The following is a 15600-nucleotide window of genomic DNA, read 5'->3' as shown; positions in this document are numbered from 1 at the left end:
GAGATTAAAAGAATACTTGAATGACAAAGATCAGGTTTCTTTGCTCTCATCTTATTCTACTTTTCAGATTATTCGTTTGGACTTCTAGTGAATCCCATTTTAAGCAACATTTCAAAATTGAAAGATAAAACAATCATTAGAAATTCTGTTCACAATTAACAGTGCTATATTACTTTTAAGGTCTTTAAAAATGGCTGACCAGCCAGTTTCTACTCCTGGCAGCAAAACAGCAGAAAAACAGGAAATGGCTCAGACTATAACTATTAAACCTAAAACACATGGATTGGAAAGCATGTGATTCAGACATAAAAAGAAATTACTTTTATAAGGAAAGTGTTGATTATTAAAAAGAATACAGACAACTGATCTATGAGTTATTTACAATGAAATGCTGCTAAATCAATAATTAGAATATTTTCAAATAGTCTACTATAGATTTGTTTCAGTTTTGTCTTTAAAACTCTGCTCTAGAATTCTGTAGTGGGAAATATTTGGAGCAATGTAGTTTCAGGTAAAAAGTGAGCAAGTTAGTAACAGAACAATCTACTTCACCTTCGCAAATTCACTCAAACTAGCCACAGAAAAATAACGTTCTTATTCAGGACAGAAGGTTATTGGTACTATTTCAGCTTTGTCAGCCTAAGCAACCTTTGTAGCATATCTAGAAGAAGGAGACTCACATATTTTATGATCAAAAGAAAAATAAATGAGATATGTACTGCAATCCCAATAATTTCTTACGATGGGCACCCATCCGGAAGCAACACAATTAAAATGAATTCCTGCCGCTGGAGAAATGGTGGCTGTTGAGGCAGTCAATGATAGTGTGGGTTCTATAAAGAAAAGTTGATAGTATAGCTGCAAATACAAAGCAGAATCCTTTACATTTAAACATCTCTGGTCAAACTGTATGTTTCGATGAATCTCCGAGTAGCAGAAGTTGACACAACTTCTTCAGAGGTGGTAACTGACCTGGACCAGCTCCATAGAGTTTCCAGTGTTTTCAAAACAGAATATGCACTCCCACTATGTGTATATATATATGTGTGTATGTATGTATGTGTACATACATACATACATACACACACACACATATATACATGGCTCAAGAGAAAGCCAGATTAGGCAGCCTCAAGCAGGTAACAAGCTCCTAGCACACAGATTGCCGGGGAGGTTACAAGAAGACCATGTATAGTTTTTGCAAGAAGAATCCCAGCAAAGGCCATTAACAGAGGGCATCAAAATCACAGTGTAGATCTACTAAATGAAGTATGAAATAAAGCCTAAACATGAGGATTTGAAGAAAATACAAGGTCCTTGATACTTATCATAGCTTTCAGAATGTGGGAGTGGCCCTCTAATGTTAAGGTAGCCTAGACTCCTTATTAAGAAAACAACAGGTACAGAGAAAGAAGCAACAGCCCTTCCTGCAGACATAAGCCAGATGTAATGTCTCCTAAGGATGTATTAAGGCAATTTCCAACAGTGAAACTAGGCAGAAGATCCTAACCAGATCTATTAACACAAGAGACTTCCACTAACAGAGGGAAGAACCATCCATTTCAAAGGACTCAGATCAAGTCTATTTATTTATACATCAAATTAATAGACCACAGATATCACTTACAGAGCAATTCAATTCCAAATCCACTGTGAAGTTAAAGCAGCTACTTAGTCCCACCTTCCATTCCTACCTCTATAGTAGCACAACATAAATTTTTTTATGGTAATGTAGTATTACAGGTTTCCTTAGTCCTAAATTTTATGTTTGAAATATTTTACAAAGCATTTTATTTCCCACTTACTGTAAGATTATTTCTCTCCATTACCTGGTTATGGAAACAGCAAGCCTGGCATGCTATCATTGAAATTTGGATGAGGATAGAAAGGTTCCTCTCCCTAAATTCTTCATGGCAGGATTTCTGATAGATCATCACTCTCAACACCAAGGCAGGTGAGGGGTAGTGATATCTTGTAATGAGATCTTTGACTCAGCAAGTTACCAGATGCAAGTTATGCATGCATGAAAATGGGTACTGTTAGTATCTCTTTCCTCCTTGGCAAATTCCCTTCCCAAGCTCCTCAACCCTAAAAGTTCAATTTGCCCCAATATTATTGGGATTCAAGAGACCTATTAAAACCTGGCTACTTTAACCAGCCTTGAAGGAGATTTTAACACAGTGATTTCTTTTATTTAAGAATATATCTTTATATACAGTTATTATTCCTCAGCATATACAATATATTACCTATATTGCTTAAACATTTATTTTGATGATTTTGTTTGTGTGTGATAGGACTGCAAACTGCTCAAAATCAGTTGAATATTGAATGTAATATAATCTTAGAAAAACAGTGGTGGTGGTGGTTGTCGTCATCAACATATATATGAATTAGTCCTCATTTAGCAACCACAATTGAGATCAGGAAGATTTTACTACATGAAACCACAACTGTGCTCATGATATGACTTCAACTTTACTTTGCTTTGCAGAACCGTGAAGGTCATAAAAATGAAAATTTGTTGTAAAGTTACTTTGTCATCACCATCATAACTGCAAATGGTCACTAAATGAGGCAATTGCTAAACAATTGTATATTTCCGATCCTATTAAATTTGTCTATGTGATACAATGATTTCTGTCAACTGACTTGATTTATACTGCAGCAATTCAGTTCATAATTATCGTAAATGTTATTTCTAACTATATGCTACAGAGCAGGAGTATCTGCAGCATACAGTCAGAAAAGTCAAGACTATGGCCACAATGCTGAGCTCAAAGCTCAGTCCATTTTTATGGGTGTTGCATAAGTGATTGTGGGATATTTTGACCTCCCTACTCTGGGGATGGGATCTGGAGTGGTGCAGGAATTTATAGCCAACACAGGTTTCTCCTATCTTCACCATACGTATGATTCACAAAGAACACACAGAGCTTGTCTTTGCTTTAAAATAATCAGAAGGTTTAACTGATGCTGGAGCGTTTTGTCCTTTATCATAGTCCGATGATCCTAAGTTTCATAGCCTCTGCCTTTATAATGGGATGGATCAATTAAGAAGGCATGCTCCAGCCACATGGATAGAGAAAATGACAAATGCAACTTTGAAAAAGAGGGTTGATATTGTCAGTCTTGAAGGAGGTAATGGTAAACAGCTCTTCAGGAAATGATAAATCCCGCTATCCTAAACAATTTTCAAATAGTTTTAAAGTAAAGTTTTAGAGAAACTCTGGATTATGCTGCAAGATGCTCAGATTTTTGGGGAGTCAGGTAGTTTATAAATCATATAATTTAACAATAACAAAAACCTAAATAACTGAAGAGGCCCTGGATGGCCATCTGCATCCTTTTTATTCAGGCTATAGATTGAGGCATGAGATAGAGACAACACTAGTTATATTTATGGATGAATGAGGCAGAACTTGGATGGAAACCTCTAACTCTTGTAGACTTGCTAGATCTCTCAACAGCACGTGATACTATCTATCATGGCTCCATTTGGATTGTTTTGAAACTAGGGCAACATTCTGCTCTTTCTTGAGCTGGTAGTTCCAACAGGAATTTATAAGAGAATCAAGCCCTTGGGCACTTCAATGTGGAATCCCCAAGGGTGGAGATTTCTCCTTTATTCTATCTAACCTCTACATGAAGTTTCTGGGCAAGTTCATCTATTGTTTTGGGTTAGGTATTATCTATTTGTGAATAATGCAAGTAGTCCTTATTTAGTGACTGCATTGAACAACCGTTTACAGTTACAGGAGTGATGAAAAATAAACTTCATGATCAATGCCCATATGTACAACCTTCACAGGTCTCTAAAGTGAAGGAAAGCTGAATTAAAATCATAAGCACAATTTCACTTAGTGACCACTGCTTAACAACCAAGTTCCAGTCCCAGTTGTGGTTGCTAAACAAGGATTACCTGTATTAATATTACAGCTCGATCTAAGTCTGAGCAGAAAATGCAATAGAAATCTTAAACCGGTGCCCTGGAAATTGTGAGGGACTAGTGGGTGGAATAGAATCATACAAAATCTCAGCAAAATAGATATGTTATTAAGAGAAAAGCCACCCAGCTGCATGGAAGTTCCATTTATTACTGTTAATAGGGCTGCACTCCTCTCGAAGAGAACTTTGATCTGGGGGTCCTGTCAGGCTTACAGATCTTGCTAGAATAGCAAGTGGAAGCCATGCCCAGAAGGTGCTTTGGCAGCTTCAGTTGCTCAGCCATTTCAAATTTGTCCTGGAGCAGAAGATGATAAAGACAGTGACTCAGTCCCTTCTCATGAAAAAGACAGTGACGCATGCCATTAGGTCAGCTAGATTAATGCAATTCATTCAATATGGGACTACCCTTGAAGATAACCCAGAAATTGCAAGTGGCACAAAATGAAGCTGCTCACCTACTGGGTTGTATTATATCAATTCAGTAGAATAAATGCTTTGGAGGGAGTATATTAGCACCAGCACTTAAGATTTATATACAGCTTCATAGTGATTTATAGCCCTCTCTAAGTAGTTTTAAGCTGCAGTACTGCATTCTAACCACTATACCACCAGGTCCTATTCAAGATGTTACTGGCTATGTATACAGGTTGACATTACCTTTTTGAAAGATGTCGTATCAGTGGAATCTGTCTACCTGACATGGTCTAAGCCAGAAAAGGGATTGTGGGTATTTACCCAAAACATGAAGGAAACAAGAACCTAGAGGGCAGCTTTCCTCATTACTGCTCATGCTCACAGTCTGCCCATTAAAGTCAAGATATCTGCTAATTTCATTTAGATGTGACAAGAACAATTCTTTTTTGTAGGGCTTTGGAAGGTTCTCAGTAGTTGACAATAGGGGAAGATATTTTGGATAGTATTCTATTTTAAATGGAATTATTACATTTTCTACATGGACAGAACTGGCATGCTCCAGGTGCCATTCATTAAACAGAATCATCTGATGGGCCTAGGAAGGATGCCTTCTCTGTTAAAGCACCTGCCCTTCAGAACATTATTCTCTCCAAGATACATCTGGCCCCTATTTGGCCAAGTCCAAAAGAGCTCTGAAAATCTGATTCTCTCCAAAGGCCTTGGGTTAAAGTGAGTGGCAGGCCTTGGATTAGTTTTAATGTTTTCCTCCTCTTTCTGGCATTTGTTTTTTTTTTAACTATGCCACATATTTATTTTCATTATTGTGCTCCCCAGAGTTATAGAGATGGACAGTCTTATAAAACAAAATTTTTAAAAAAATCAGAACTGTGGGTTAATATGTTTGGTGAGTAGGCAGTTTATTAATTTCCACAATAAATCAATGATTAAATGTTTTTACTTATTTTACAAAAATGCCTTTATCTTATAGCCTTCAACAACACAGTTAAAGAAATATGCTTAAGAAGCTTAATTCTTAATAATTTTGGGATCTCTATCAAGCATTATTCAGAGATTCCATTTTTTGAAAAGATACTCTCAGCATTTTGTTATCCCTTTTTAAAAATCATAAAACCTAGTTATTTTTATGGTTTTCCTAAGGCAAAGATAAAAATGCCAGTGTTTCTTATTAAAACTATCCTACCCTCCATTATGCCAAAAGTGGTGGTACTATAAGGCTATTCAACCCGTCATTAGTATTTCTAGTTGTAAAACTACAAATGTATATTAAAATGTAGTCTCATGATCAACTTGTAGGACTCCCAGCCTTAACTTTTGCTAAGCTACTGTTACAATACAAATATTTAAATTTTGCAATGGATTATCCTGCTTTGGCCACAATATACAGAAAATGTTGACTGCCTAAATTCAACTGATAAAATATGCAATAATAAAATATTTCTAACAAAATCCAAACTATTTAATGTTAAATATTATTACTTTTATGATGGATTTGAACCCTGGTTTAATTTTATATTAAAAAAATAAGAATACATGCTTTACCTTCTTTCTAAATTACTGAGTATAGGCACCAACTGCTATAAGAGAATTCCAGTTTAGAATGATCAAAAAGTTATATACTCATGTTTAACTGCCAAATCCCACTGGATTGGTAAATATGTATCTCACAACTGGGAACCTAATCTACTTTCTTCTAAAACAGGGGTCTCCAACCTTGGCAACTTTAAGACTTGTGGAATTCAACTCCCAGAATACCTCAGCCAGCAAAGCTGGCTGAGGAATTTTGGGAGTTGAAGTCCACAGGTCTTAAAGTTGCCAAGGTTGGAGACCCCTGTTCTAAAAGATCTATTCAACTTTATTTTTACATATATTTTACAAACACACACATATACACTATTTCAGTTAATAACACAAACATGAAACACCCAGATTTTATTGTAGTAGGTTACAGATTAAATCTTCTATAACTCTTTTATGTTACATCACCAATGTCAAATTCTATTTGCCACAACTTTGCCACTTTTCCTTGATGCACAGCATACTTTATGGCAGGGCTCTCAAAGCCAAGGCCCAGGGGACGAATCTGGCCTGCGGGGTACTTAGATCTGGCCTACAGGGCCTCCCTGGAAACAGTGAAGGACCGGCCTTTTGTGCTTCTGCCAGCGAAAACTGGCTCCTGAGCTCTGTTTTCGGCTGCCACGGCCCTCTGCAACCCTCTGCCAGTGAAAACGGAGCTTTGGAGGGCCTTTTCATTGGCAGAGGGTTGCAGGAGGCCATGGCAGCTGAAAATGGAGGTCCAGGAGCCAGTTTTTGCTGGCAGAGCGCTCGGGCCATCACAGGCACCCCCGACAGGAGTGACGTTGAGCTAGACACACCTACCCTGGCCACCCCCCCCCCAACAAATACAACCCTGATGTGGCCCTCAATGAAATCAAAGGCTTTATGGACATTCTCCATGAACTAATCAGACCCGATAGTTGTATCACTTTTATACAAATATTCCTAATATAGCACCCTCCAGATATATGGTATCTAGAATTTACAAGTATATACGGACATTTCTGAAAATTTTGGGACAGTATGAGGTAGTCAGTTGATCAAAACAGAATATTCTGACTGCAACATTTCAGGTACGCAAGCAAACAAATTGATAAAGGTAAGCTGATATACTGTATATGTTCTTAAAAAGTAGAACCACATAACACAACTGCTCATCCACAGCAAAAGCAACACATAGTATAAAATATATGCAGTATGCTAGTAATGTCCATACTCTTAAGCCAACTGTCAAGTTTTATATTTTATTATCTCATTGGAGATAACTACAAAATGGTAATCCTAAAGCTAAATGATTAGTTAAACAATTAATATCTTTGGAAGATAGTAATAGATTAAGAATGTGGTTGCTTGATAACTGTACGATTATCCACATATTTCTCTTTCCATCAAGCTTGATCAGCAGAAGAAAGAAGAAATGCTATGCTGATGCTGTTGTCAAAGTAGCAACAGCAGCATTATGGTACTCAACAAGAGTTGTCCTTAATGGTACTACATCAACATGGAGGGAAGAAAGCAGTGGGGGTGGGGGGGTACTACAAGGTTCTGTCTAAGGCCCAATACTCTTCAGCATCTTCATAAATGATTTAGATGAGGGAATAGAAGGGAAACTCATCAAATCTGCAGATGACACTAAGCTGGCAGGAATAGCCAACACCCCAAAAGACAGGCTCAGGATCCAACAATGGGCTCTATCCAACAAAATGAAATTTAATGTGGAGAAAAGCAATGTTTACACCTAGGCAGGAAAAACCAAAGGTACAAGTATAGATTAGGTGAAACTTGACTCAAAACCAGTAACTGTGAGAGGGAGTCCTGGTGGACGATCACATAAACATGAGCCAGCAGTGTGTGATGGCAACCAAAAAAGCTAACAATCCTTGGTTGTATAAACAGAGGCATAGAATCAAAATCATGAAGTATTAATAGTATTAATACCTCTTTTACTAAGAGCACACCTGGAATCCTGCATCCAATTTTGGTCACCACATTACAAAAAAAGATGTTGAGACTTTTGAAAAAGTTCAAAGAAAAGCAACTAAGATTATTAAAAACCTTAAGACAAAAAATATGAAGAATGGTAGTAGGAATTGGGTATGGTTAGTCTATAGAAAAGAAGGACTAGGGGTGACATGATAGCAGTATTCCAGTATCTGAGGGGCTGCCACGAAGAAGGGGGGGGGGGGTTCAACTTATTTTCCAAAGAGTCAGAAGGCAAGACAAGAAACAATGGATAGAAACTAATCAAGGAGGGAAGCAACCTAGAATTAAGAAGAAACTTCCTAACTGTGAGAAAAATTAAACCAAAAGTTTGCTTTCAGAAGTTATAGATGCTTCATTACTGGAGGTATTTAAGAAAAGACTGGACAGCCACCTGTTTGAAATGATATAGGTTCTCCTGCTTGAGCAGGGGGTTGGACTAGAAGACCTTCAAGTTCTTTTCCAGCTCTATTCTGATTGACTTATGCAACTCTTGCAAATCCTATACAGACAGTTCTTGACTTGGGACTAATTGCTTAACAATTGTTCAAAGTTACAATGGCCACTGAAACAGATTGTATAAAATGTGGCTCCATGAGCCTGCCATGGAGCAGACATTTTGGGCACTTGTCAACTAGCTCACATCTCCAACCAATTCCCAAACATCTTACAATCATTTGATTGCTATTTGCAATCTTCTTTGTTGGCTTTCCCAGAAAATCAATAGAGAAATCAGCAGGCAAAGTTGCAAGTGGAGGGGACCTGAAATCTTTCTACAAGCTACAAAATGGAGTTGAAAACTTGCGTGGGAGTGGAAATTCTTTGAAGGGCTGCAGGATCAAAGCTGAAGTTCTGAAGATTTCAGCTCGTTCCTGCAGCCCCAATAAGGATTTCCCTTCTGTGCAGAGTTGCAGGAACATTTCAGGATGAAACCCTCTGAGAGGCAACAGTTTCCAGCCATCTACTTCACTATCCCAGGAGTCCAGGGATTGTGGTTGTTGAGCAAAGCAATGATGCTTAATGACTGCTTTGCTCAATGACTAAAATGGTGATCCCAATTATGTTGTTAAACAAGAACTACCTGTAATGCTATAACCAGACTCGTTAAGATTTTGGTAGGACTGAAAAGAGAAAACAGTAGGTTATGTCTTGACAGTTGTACTTCTTGGCTATAAATATGCTAAAACTGTTTCACTTTGTGCTATAGACAGAATACATGAAATGACCATGGTTCTTGTGGGATATAAAAGAAAGCTTGAATAAAAGGACTTAAGAATCAGAAGGGTACTTGCTCAAAGCACCAGAGTTGCTTCCTGATCATTTAGCCTGTGAGTTGGAAATCTCCATTATGATTCTACACAGAGATTATGAGAACAAAGTGATTGGTAAAATTTTATTAACAATTTATCTTTTATTCTCTAAATTGTGTTAAAACCTAACATTTATTCTATAATAATGAATTAGTATATTATAAGAGACCTTGACAAATTAAAAATAACAGAAGAAACAACTTTTATGGAGATTTTAAACATGAATGTGTCACATTTTAGAAAATTACATGTTAAGTCTAATTTGTTTACTCAAAATATATCATGGATGTCAAACTCGCTGCGTCACATTGCCATCACGTGATGGATCGCAACGTTTTTTCCATTCGTGGAACTGGGATGGGTGTGGCCTGTGCATGAGGCATCTGGTCCATGGGCTGGCAGTTTGAAACCCGACATACAGTATGTCACAGAAGTGAGTACACCCCCTCATATTTTGTAAATATTTAAGTATATCTTTTCATGTGACAACACTGAAGAAATGACACTTGGCTAAAATGAAAAGTACTGAGTATACAGCTTGTATAACAGTGTAAATGTGCTATCCCTTCAAAATAACACAACACAAAGCCATTAATATCTGAACTGCTGGCCACAAAAGTAAGTACACCCCTAAGTGATAATATCCAAATGGGGCCCAAGTAGCCTTTTTTCCTCCCTGGTGTCATGTGACTCATTAGTGGTACAAGATCTCAGGTGTGAAGGGGGAGCAGTGTTAAATTAAATTTGGTGTTATCGCTCTCACTCTCATATTCTGGTCACTGCACGTTCAACATGGCACCTCATGGCAATGAACTCTCTGAGGATCTGAAAAAACAAATTATTGCTCTACATAAAGATTGCCTACGCTGTAAGAAGAATGCCAAGACCCTTAAACTGAGCTGCAACACAGTGGCCAAGACCATACAGCGGTTTAACAGACAGGTTCCACTCAGAACAGGCCTTGCCATGGTCAGCCAAAGAAGTTGACTGCCTGTGCTCAGTGTCATATCCAGAGGTTGGCTTTGGAAAATAGATGTATGAGTGCTGCCAGCATTGCTCCAGTGATTGAAGGGATGGGGTGTGTGTGAGTGTCAGCCTATCAGTGCTCAGACCATATGCATCAAATTGGTCTACAATTGGTGCATCAAATTGGTCTACAGGGCTGTCAGCCCAGAAGGAAGCCCTTCTAAAGATGATGCACAAGAAAGCCCGCAAATGGTTTTCTGCAGACAAGCAGACTTAGGACATGGATTCCTGGAACCATGTCCTGGGGTCTGATGAGATCAAGATAAACTTATTTGGTTCAGATGGTATCAAGCGTGTGTGGCGTCAATCAGGTGAGGAGTACAAAAACAAGTGTATCTTGCCTACAGTCAAGCATGGTGGTGGGAATATCATGGTCTGGGGCTGCATGGGTGCGGCTGGCACTGGGGAGCTACAGTTCATTGAGGGAACCATGAATGCCAATATGTACTGTGACATACTGAAGCAGAGCATGATCCCCTCCCTTCGGAGACTGGGCTGGAGGGCAATATTTCAACATGATAACGACTCAAAACGACCACTGCCTTGCTAAAGAAACTGAGGGTAAAGGTGATGGACTGGCCAAGCATGCCTCCAGATTTAAACTCTATTGAGCATCTGTGGAGCAATCTGAAACAGAAGCACAAGGTCTCTAACATCCACTAGCTCCGTGACGTTGTCAAGGAGAAGTGGAAGAGGACTCCAGTGGCAACCTATGAAGCTCTGGTGAACTCTATGTCCAAGAGGGTTAAGGCAGTGCTGGAAAATAATGGTGGCCACACAAAATATTGAGACTTTGTGCCCCTTTTGGACATTATCACTTAAGGGTGTACTCACTTTTGTTGCCATCTGTTTAGACATTAATGGCTGTGTGTTGTGTTATTTTGAGGGGACAGCACATTTACACTGTTATAAAAGCTGTATATTCGGTACTTTACATTGTAGCCAAGTGTCATTTCTTCAGTGTTGTCACATGAAAAGATATACTTAAATATTTACAAAATGTGAGGGGGTGTACTCACTTCTGTGACATCCTTTATTTCAAAACAGAAAATATCAGATTTCTAAATTCATGAAAATAAAGTGTAATTAATATAATTAAATCAAGACATTACCTTAATGAATGAAATAAGCCTCCATGTGCCAGCCAGTAATAGAATCTCAAAGATCATGCTCAAATTTGTAGTGCAGCCATGTAATAAATTAGTTGGTTATGCCTTATCAAGCTAACATGAAAACAAATCTTGGATCTGAAACGAAGACAAAGAAGTAAAATAGAAGTTCCCCTCTATTATTATGCAAAAATGTTTGGATTGCTTTAAGACAGGGCTGTCAAACTCACTGGCCCGCAGGCTGTATGCATCATGTGCTGGCCACACCCACATCCAGTTTAGCGAAGAGTCAGGATACTTTACGTGACACCACCCACGAGTTTGACACCCCTGCTTTAAGACATAAAAAACTGTCAAGATACTGGATCTGTCAAGAGTTTGATTTTCTATACTTTATTAATTTTCCAAGCACAGACTACAAATTGCACAAAAAGTGAAAGTATCTACTCAGATGAGGAAAAAAATCCAAGCAATACTGAAGCAAGATCTTTATTAGTCCAGTTCAAGTTTACTGAATAGCATTCAAGCTTTCAAGTTTTGAATAGTTCTCTATTGTTTTTAATATAATAAAAACAAGGCGACAAGTGCACACTGGAAATATGAAAAATTCATAACTGGTATTCAAAATTTCCTGGCATTTAATAAAAATACCAATTGTGCTCACAATATTTTGGAGAATGGAAGTTTGAAAATGAGGCCTAAAAATAATCCTAACTTCCAAAGCTGGCCATATTCCTCCAACCAAGCAAATACCTTTCAACAGACCTGGAAAGCTAAACAATTCAGAGAAAGAAGGCCATAAACAGATGTGGAGAGTACAATCACATGTCACATTAGAAAAAGATAAGAAAATATGCAGTTTCTTTCCACACTTCCTCTCACATTTGCCAATCACCTGATTAGGCTGGAAAATTAAGGAAAAGAGAAAGACTATTCCATCAACACCATATTGCAAACACCCAGCTTTGACTCTCCACCAGCTGTTACCTATGACAGTAATTCTAACAAGCTACCTACTATGTTCATATGTGGTCAGAATAAATAAACACTGGTGTCTGAGCTTCATTTTCCCCCCTCCTTTCCCATTCATTTAACTTTGTCATGTCTTTTAGATAAGCATTAGAACAGGGGCAGTCATGTTGCAGTTAGCCATAACCACTAATTTAAAGGAAAAGTCTTTAAATTAATAAATGTGAAAGCAGAATTACTGTGCAAGTAGAAGATGATACGTATTTAAAATAAAATGCATGTCTCAAAAAAGAGATAAGACATGCTCAGATAACTGCTTCCAATTCAAACAATCACAATTTTAATCTTTTAATTTCTTTTCATAAGTGTTCTTGATTTCAAAGATGAAGCACAGAAACATCCACCTTAAGAATTTCTTGCTTACATTTCCTTCCAGGCTATGTAGGGAATTCTGACCATGATGTGTACGAGGTATTTAAGGCAGTGTTTCTTCACCTTTCATTTCTTAAATCTCACTACCAATATCACTGTCTAAGAAAAAAAAGCCAATTTTCCAAGAAAGTTAACATTCAAGGGCATTTGTGTTAACAACTTACCCCCTCTTTTACATAGTTTTTATAAAGTCCATCTAACTATGCATGCCACTACCAACACGGATTCTATGGTGTAGAAATATACTACGAATATGCTGTTTCTGATTTAATTACTGTATTGCCATATTAGGAACAGTGTAAATAAGTAGTTCGAGACAAAAATTATGCACGATAGAATGTTTTACTCCTGGGTACTCTTAAAATTATAGTATATAAGCATATGAATTCCACAGGGAACTGAAATAAAGAAATGAGGTCCACTTAGCTTCAGTTCTAGTATAGCAATCTTGCAACAATCCCTATTGCAAGGTTGTCTCTAAACCAACCACAAGTTTCCTAATCAACTATTCATATTAGTAAATTGGTTTGAGCCAGGCTTTCCACTTCTATTTTTCAAGAATGTTTTATGTCAGTTTTAAAAAGAATGAGGGAAAGAAAACTATTTAAGATTAACCGTCACGCCTACATTGCTAGTCCTGAACAACCCATCTGACTTTTTACTCATTTTTTTACTGTCTTCTCAGTGACTATCAAGATGACTTGTGTTGAGGAATTGACATCATATACCAAAACTTGTATTTTAAGGTGGTAAGGCCGATCTGCAACAATAGGTTATATTATACAATACTATTATGTGGATATTCTCACTTACTCTTGCTTACTCCAGCAGTGGTATTTTAACCAGATCACTGAAGGTACTTCCTTAAATTTAGGTTTCTAACACAGAAGCTAGCAATAATTCCATTAAGCAGAACAGTCAACAGCCAACAGCTGTTGACTAATGAAAAGGAAAGGAAAATTCCACCTTATTTTATGCTGACATCCTGTGTACCTCAGAAACAGCTTTTTTATTTGACCTAAGCTTTAAAAAACATTTACTTTAGGTGTAAATAGTAGCATTAAAATTCTCACATTGCATCCACTTATACTCTCTCTTTTGCCTTTTCAACCTGTGCTAGCCCGCTAGCCTGTCTCTATAAGGCAATTTGAAACCACTGCTATCATTCAAACCTGTTAAAAAATATTCAAATCGCATGGTAAAATGTCAACTATTTCAAGGGCTGGTCTAATCTGTCTTTTGAATACCAAATATTTCCAATTAAATATTTGGTATTCCTTTACTACCAATTAAAGCATTACTGTACAATTCCAGGAAAATATGGATACTTAAGCATGCCCCTTAGAGGATAGTTTTCCAAAGAAATTACAACGACGGTTATACATCTTTTTTTTAAAAATTGGGAAAGTACCTGAATTCCTTTCAAGTAATTGTATTTTTAGTGGGAGGAGGAGAAGCCGTAGTCTTACCGCCTTTCTAGACATAAATGATTATTGTATCTGCCGCCGCCCCCCCCCCATTAATAATTGAGGCTGAATGTGGAAAACATTTCCTCTGTCACTTGGGAATGGACTTCCTCCTCCTTTGGCCTGGGTTACCTTTTCTATTTCGTAGGAAGCGCGGCTTTCTTTCCCAGTTACTCAGAGGCTTCGGTTTAAGGTGGCGCTGCTTTACGCCGCCCTCCTCCTCCTCCTCCTCCTGCAAGCGAGAGGTGCCTCAGAGACTCGGCCGGGAAAGAGGGCGTCGATTGCTGAGAAGTTCTTTCCCGGAAAACTTATCGGGGTGCTCTTGCGATCCGCAGGGGCTACTCGGCTTTCCCCGAGGAGACCCCACTCATGCTCTGGGGGGAGGGTCGGGGCACAGCCTGAGGAGCGAACCTCTTCGGGACGGTCTGAGGGGGGGAATCTGCCCGGCGGCTTCGGCGAACAAGGCGGGCCCCACGGTTCGCGGCTGGTCCCCCCTCTGGCCGCCCAGCGGGCAGCACAGGGGAGACAATGGCCACGATGACTTCACTCCCCAGCAATGTGAGGAGCCGCCGCCGCCGCCTAAGCCCGCTCCGCGCCCGGGAGCCGAGCCGAGCGGGAGCCCCGAAAGCGAAACGTCCCTCCTTTCCAGTCGCCGCTACCGCCGCCCGTTGGCTCGAGCAAGCCCTCCCGCCTTCGCTGCCTGCCAAGGCGGCTTCCGCGGGACTCCTCACTCCCAACACCCACCACCTCCAGCCCCGGACACGGGCGGCTGGAGCCCCCGAAGCCGTCGGCACAATCCCTCCCGCCGCCCTTCCCCGGTACCTTGAAGTCGGCGGGGGCAAAACCCCAAGCGGCTGGGCCCTCCTCGGCCGACCCGCGCCGCGCAGGAAGCGCCTTTGAGGGGAGAAGAAAAGCGAGCGTGTGAGGAAAGAGGGGGGAGCGGCGGGGAAGGGGGAGGAAGAGGAGGGGGAAAGGAGAGGCTGCCAGGCCCCAGGCAAGGAAGGGCTGGGCTTGGCCCGCAGAGAGGGAGATTTCCGCCTCGCTCCCCCGCTGAGCTCACAGACGAGGCGGGGCCGCCTGAGGGTTGAACCCGGTGTCTGTCCGGCGGCGGCGAGGAGGAGGAAGGAGGAGGCCTGGTGCGCAGGGGAGGCAGAGCGGGCGGCATTTCCTCTCAAAGTTTGGCTTCTCCCTGCGAGGCGGCGCGTCCAGCGGGAGGACTTCGGGGTCCAGGCAGCCCCGCATTGCTCCTCCGGACTCGGGGAGAGCGACTTCCTCGCAGAGCGCGGCCGGGGTGCATTTCCTCTTCTCGCTGCCCGACCGGCTGAGGGTCCCCGCTGGACAAGAAGCAAAGCCCTCCTTGCGAAGATCAGA

At 40.0% G+C, this 15600-nt stretch overlaps 1 protein-coding gene across 4 annotated transcripts in view; it reads right to left on the bottom strand.

Moving 5' to 3' along the window:
• RNF19A (ring finger protein 19A, RBR E3 ubiquitin protein ligase) overlaps window positions 1–15235 on the bottom strand; it is a 38390-nt gene extending 23155 nt beyond the window's left edge. Inside the window, exons 1-3 of one of the 4 annotated variants that reach the window (XM_058175729.1) lie at window positions 15052–15235; window positions 14362–14461; window positions 11366–11500 (exon numbers count right to left, since the gene is read on the bottom strand). The gene's annotated coding sequence lies outside the window, so the exon portion shown is untranslated. The remainder of the gene's footprint in view (window positions 1–11365; window positions 11501–14361; window positions 14462–15051) is intronic. The other 3 variants (XM_058175731.1, XM_058175728.1, XM_058175730.1) reach the window with 3 other exon arrangements.
• Window positions 15236–15600: the final 365 nt, after the last annotated feature.

Source organism: Ahaetulla prasina, chromosome 3 (assembly GCF_028640845.1).
Source record: "Ahaetulla prasina isolate Xishuangbanna chromosome 3, ASM2864084v1, whole genome shotgun sequence".
In the NCBI taxonomy this organism is placed as follows: domain Eukaryota; kingdom Metazoa; phylum Chordata; class Lepidosauria; order Squamata; family Colubridae; genus Ahaetulla; species Ahaetulla prasina.
Note: the sequence above shows the minus strand (reverse complement) of the source record. Positions and strands in the feature narration are given on the sequence as shown.